The sequence below is a fragment of the Condylura cristata genome, unplaced genomic scaffold (genome assembly GCF_000260355.1).
Source record: "Condylura cristata isolate star-nosed mole 26May11 unplaced genomic scaffold, ConCri1.0 scaffold00016, whole genome shotgun sequence".
Classification (NCBI taxonomy): Eukaryota; Metazoa; Chordata; class Mammalia; order Eulipotyphla; family Talpidae; genus Condylura; species Condylura cristata.
Genome location: NW_004567117.1, coordinates 13600068 through 13606067, shown reverse-complemented (window position 1 = coordinate 13606067; position 6000 = coordinate 13600068). Strand labels below are relative to the sequence as shown.

Genomic DNA, 6000 nt, shown 5'->3' with positions numbered 1-6000 from the left:
CCTCTGGCCTGTACCCCAGTTCTGTATGCACAAATAAATCTTTAAAAGAAAAAAAATTAGAAGAAAATAGAATATCTTAGTTACTTTGGGTTTAGAAGGATTTCTTCCATATGACAAAAAGGATGAACAATTATTTTTGATTATATGAATATTTAAAAATGATTGGTTATTTAACTTTGGACAAAAATTATAAAGGTTTAGAGCAATTAAAAAATCTCACAAATGGAAAATTGAAAAGTTTTGATGCTCAAACTCTTACGAAAATGAAAAGATGAGCTGTCATATGAAAGGAAATGCAAAGAGGACTATATGCCATAGTCTTACAGCTGGAATATGTAGAAAACCCTTAAAAATAATTAGACAAATGAATTACTCAATTTTAAATATTTACACATCAAATATGCATGATAGCAAAAAGCATACCATTAAGGACTTTGTGTCAAGCTTAAACTAAACTAAAACTCATTTGCATGAATAAAATGTACTCACAAATAAGCTATGTTTATTTTAGTTCTATTGAAAATAGTGGAAAAGTGGAGGGAAACCTAACTGCTTAAATAAACTGGTTTAAGACTTGTAATAACTATTACATTAAGGTAGATAAGATGGTAGCTGCATACATCGTTGTAGATAAGAAGAATGTTGAGTAAAGGAAAGAACATTGAGGAATGATAGGCATATATATCATTACTTTAGAATAAAATTATATTTAAAAGCACTTTATCGATGCAGTCCTATATAATAAAAATAGAAAGATATGTAAGGGATTCCACTTTAGGAACCACGCAAAACCTAAAAACAGTAAAAGTGGGGAAAAAAGTACGATTACCACTGAAATTTAGCAGTTTGCAGAATGCTTAACATTCATTGAAGGGTCAAATTTTAAAAAGTGATGGGAAGTGGACACAGATATTTGGAAAGGATTTCCCTAATTGGCTCTATGAACTATGGTAGAGGAGTGAGAGTATGACATTACATAACTGGTAATGAGGAGATAAAAGTTAAGTATTGATACTGTTTTTCTATCTGTGAACTAAGCAAAGGAATCCTAAAAGTGCTAAGGGAGTCACATAAAATTGGTGTTTAGTTTGATTGCTAGTGTCTTTGTCAGTTTCCCATATTTGAATAGTGTTTGTGTGGAGTGGGTTTGTTTCTTTCTTAAAAATTTAGATTTTAAAAGTATCCCAGAGAAACAATTAATAGTTGAAATATCATTTTAAGTTAAAAAAAAAAAAAACCCTGTAAACATTTGGTGCCTATTGGTGTTCAAATACACCTTATACTTCACCCTGTTCTTTACATTAGTAACCACAGCTGAATGTTCCTGTTAAGTGTTCTTGATAAATCAAGAACCTTCTGATTTATAAAGTGTTAAAAAAAGAAAATCATAAACTACCCAGTGTTACTTTGGCATGTTGTATATCCTTCTAATCTGTTTTCATACATATTTTATAGTATTTTAAATTAAATAATGCTTATTTATGGTGAAAATGAGGAAAATAAAGGTACCACAATATTCACTACTATAACCCAAACATCCAAAGATTTAGTTTTTACTTTTTTTTTTTTTTTAAAGATTTATTTATTTGTGCATACAGAACTGGGGTACAGGCCAGAGACTCAGGGGTGGTGAAAGAGTTCACCAGAGACAGAGTGGGGAACAGAACAGGCAGATCGAAGTACACTGCTGAGGGGAGCAGCGGGTGGGTCAGGAGAGGTCTGCCGCGCCATGTCACCTCCGGGGCAGGCGGGAATCGAACTCATGCGGAAGTGGTTTCAGCTTCTTAGTGCTGTGCTTTTAACCCACTGCGCCACCAGGGAGCCTAGTTTTTACTTTTTAATGTTCTATGGTAGACTAGTTTTTTTTTTTTTTTTTAAGTATTAGAACTTAAGTTCAAGCAAAATATAGATCTCATTTATTATTAAATAGAAGTACAGAAATATCTGGTGGTATTCAAAAGCAGGAAATGCTATTCAGCAGTCAGGGATGGAATCAGGAGCCAGGAAGCTGTTAGGAAACAAGATGGCTGTCACTCATCAAAGGTGTATTTTTCTCTTATTGCATGGTCTCTCATTTCTGTCTCTTAGCAGATCAGCGTTTTTGTTTTCCAGTGTACATGACGGAAAATGACTCCCTTGTAATTCCATTCCAGGATTTCCTGGCCTCAGTTTTAAATTTCAGTGGGAGATGATCTGATGGGATCCACTTGCGTTAGATGTGTGCCATAGCACAGTCAGCTGCTAGGAGCACAAAGCCATGTGGCACAGACATGGCTATTAGGCCCTTTGCCTGGTACTGTGGATAGGGCAATGCTCAGAGAATATGGAGAGAGTGTGGGCTGGCAAACAGCTCTGTGCCCACTGTTCCTTGTAGTTTAAAGGTTATAAATAGCCTTGGCTTATTAAAATACTGCTTTTTAACCAAGTATCAACAGTTTTTTCATGTTCTGAAAACACCACAATAAATATGGAGAGTAAATCTTTGTGGCACAAGTGGATAGTATTCACCCAGAATCTTCCTCCCTAAAACTTGAATGATAAGAGCAAGGATGATTTCTATATCTACTTACTACTAAATTTGCTTAGTATATTTTTTATAAAACAAGGATACTTTAAATTTGTAATGAAACTTGTTGATCCTCTGCTTTGATTTCTTCTAATACTTTTCAACTTGGGTAACAGATTTGGTAAATACTTGACTCTGTTGTCTCCTGGTTCATCTATAATCACATTCCAATCACTCAGCAAATGCTGAGCTGCTGCTCTGTGCCAGGAACCATTGTCAGACAATGAGGGGGAGAGATATGAGATAGGGTGCAGTGGGTTATGGGTAGGGATTCAGTGGGCAGAAGGTGCTGTTTTGGAAGGGGCCTGCGGAAGTCCTTTCTGAAGGCTCTTTGGGCCAGTAGCCAAACTTAGTAGGAGACTGAGCCATGAGTCCCCTGGCAAGAGCACAGGAAGCAAAGGACAGCAATGGTAAAGGCGCCAGGGTAGGGCACCACTGGTGTACTTGAAGAAGAAAGCTGCCAGGGTGCCTGGAGTGGGAAATGCAGAGAATTTCAGGAAAGCAACCCTGTTGGTAAATGTGGTGCTGGTGGAGCAGAAAAATCGATGTGGCTGCTTTCAAATGGCTGATCACTTTTTTTTTTTTTAAGATTTATTTGTGCATACAGAACTGGGGTACAGGCCAGAGGCTCAGGGGCGGTGAGAGGCTTCACCAGAGACAGAGTGGGGAACAGAACAGGCAGATCGGCGAAGTACACTGCTGAGGGGAGCAGCGGGCGGGTCAGGAGAGGTCTGCCACACCATGTGGTCTCCTCCGGGGCAGGCGGGAATCGAACTCATGCGGAAGCGGCTTTAGATTCTCAGTGCTGTGCTTTAACCCGCTGTGCCACCAGGGAGGGCCGCTGATTACTTCTCTTTATGCCACTTATCAAGCAAGGCTTTTCACGTTTCATTTTAGCTTTCTCACACTTTTTAAGAATTTAGTTTTGTTTCATTACCCTGTCCCTTCACCAATGTTGTACTTCTTTTAATGGGATTTAGAAAAATGTTTTAATATCTGTAATATCCTCGTACAACTCCTTTTTTGAGGATTTTCCTTGACATTATCTGCTTATCCTTCCAGTTGACATTAACCATATTTTCTTAAGCGCTAGTAAAAGTACTGTTGGCATCTAATTGAAATTGCTTTCTGTGTAAATAAACATGAGGAGTGTTGACTTTTATTTTGGTTTTTTTTTTAGTGCTCCCATTAAGAGATCAGTCTGCTTGATTTAAATATTGGATCATTGCTATTTTTTAAATTTGTTGTGGTTGATAAGAGGCAGTAAAGCAAATTTCAAAATAGCTGGCTATGGTGCCTTGTCAGGTACAAGGCTATTCCATTTAGTTTAAAAAGCATTTTATTAAATTCTTACTGTGTGCCAGGCGCTTCACGCTTTGAATCTAGGAATGAGGGTTTCTAACTGGGATTTTAGCTAGTTGGCAGGAGTTCAGAATTTATTTTTGGTATTAGGACAAAATTCTATGAAAAAAAAAAATCACATCTCTCCTTTCTGCCTAAAGGAATAATTTCTCATAAACGCTGCATAGAGAGAATAAAGACAGGCTTCCTGCCTTTTTCTAAGACCGTTCTTCCTTTGTGCTAACTAGAAAACCTAATGTGATTAATTTCTCAGTTAACATTTGTAAGTTTTTTTCCCCCACTAGAAAGTAATATGATCAGTTCCAGTTTTACCAACCAGCATTTCTATAACTCAACCTGGAAAAGAAATCCCAAACCAAGTAGTTCTCTCCACACTATTTACTGTCTCAGTTTTTTTTTTTTTTAACGTAATTTTGCCTTCATTTATTTTATTTTCATTTTAGGCTTTTTTTTTTTTTTAATTACTGTCTGTTTTGCTACTGACCCTTGGTATACAGATTTTTGCTTTGTACTTAGTTTCTCTGCTTTACTGGACCAAATTTACTAACTTTTCCTTACAGCAACTATGGTGAGCTTTTTATTCTAATTATGGAAATTATCAGCACTTAAATAGAATAGTATAATTAACATACTTATTACCCTCCTTCAGGAGTTATCAGTGTTCACTCTCCTTTTGGCTTTCTTCATCCACCTCATACTCTATAGATTATTTTGAAACGATTCTGTATTTATCATTCATTTATAAATATTTCAGTATATTTGTAAAAGAGACAGGCTCCTTAATGAAACACATATAATCATACATCATAGTTGCACAATTTTATGCTATAAACCATCGAATTGTAAGCTTTAAATGGGTAAATACCCCAGTAGATCAATTAAAATATCAAAACCACAATAGCATTATCCTTTTTATATAATAGAGCTTTTCAAAATCATCAAATAGGTAAAGTTCACATTTTTCCAATCTTATAACCTCCCTCTTTTTTTTTTTTTTTTTTAGTCTTTGGCAAAGTTTTAAGCATAACTTTCACCACATTACTCTTCTACTTAAAGCTCTCCAGTGGCTTTACATCATCTTTAGAATGAAAACCAAATACCTCATGCTGGCACACAGATGTCTCGCGTACAGAACTGACATGCTGTGTACACTTTCTACTTCTCTGATTTTCACCTCATTCACTAAATTGTTCTACTGTAGGGCCTTTGCATCAGCCATTTTCTCTGCTGGAGTGCTGTTCTCTTGTATTTTCATAGGGCTGGACCTACCTTTCAGCTTAAATATCCCTTCCTCAGAGGGAACATTTCTGATCGGTCCCTGAATTCCCATTCTAAAGTGGTTACCCAGTCATTCTCTGTGAAATCATTTCTCTAAAAAATACTGGTAAAATATACTGACTACTTGCTACAACTTTGTCTTTCCCTTATGCCTTTCCTGGTTTCCCCTGGCCCCGCGCAATTTTTCCTGCCTTGTTCAGTGTTGAATATGCCCAGCATATTCATTGGTACATAATAGACTCTCATTGGGAGGTGTTTCTAGAAATCATTGTCCAACACATACCAGGTATTTGGTATTTACGAAAATGTTATTTGATAGAAAATATTAACTCATTGCATAATCAGAGGTAGAATTCCAGTCTGACACCTTATTTTGAAAGGGCTCTTTCTTGCTTTCAATGTGTATAGGTGGCTTCTGTTTCTCTAGCAGTTACAAGCTATTTGAAGTTACTTTTTATTTTAGCTTCTTGCATCTTTCTTATAGTGTCCTCCTCACTCCAGAGCTCAATAATTTTGAGAAACCAAATTCCATTTTATTTCTCTGACAAAACAAAGTGCTTGCTTATGTAATGTTGAAAAAATCACCACAATACTTTGCAAGTTGTTTCTCTATTACTGCATTTTCCTTTTGTCCTCAAATGTGGACCATTATCACACCCTTAGTTTGTGAGCTGTCCTGCGGATCTGTCCTCCAGCTAAATAGCTTTAGAATGCTGGGGTATGCCGAGTAATGGCCTTTCATACCTGTGATTAGTTAAGTATCTTGATAAGGAAGTAATCTTGATTTATCTGGT

The 6000-nt window shown here is 36.4% G+C and overlaps 1 protein-coding gene across 2 annotated transcripts in view; it reads left to right on the top strand.

Moving 5' to 3' along the window:
* Window positions 1–6000, top strand: part of OSBPL1A (oxysterol binding protein-like 1A) — a 182137-nt gene that overhangs the window by 47359 nt on the left and 128778 nt on the right. The gene's annotated exons all lie outside the window — the stretch shown is intronic.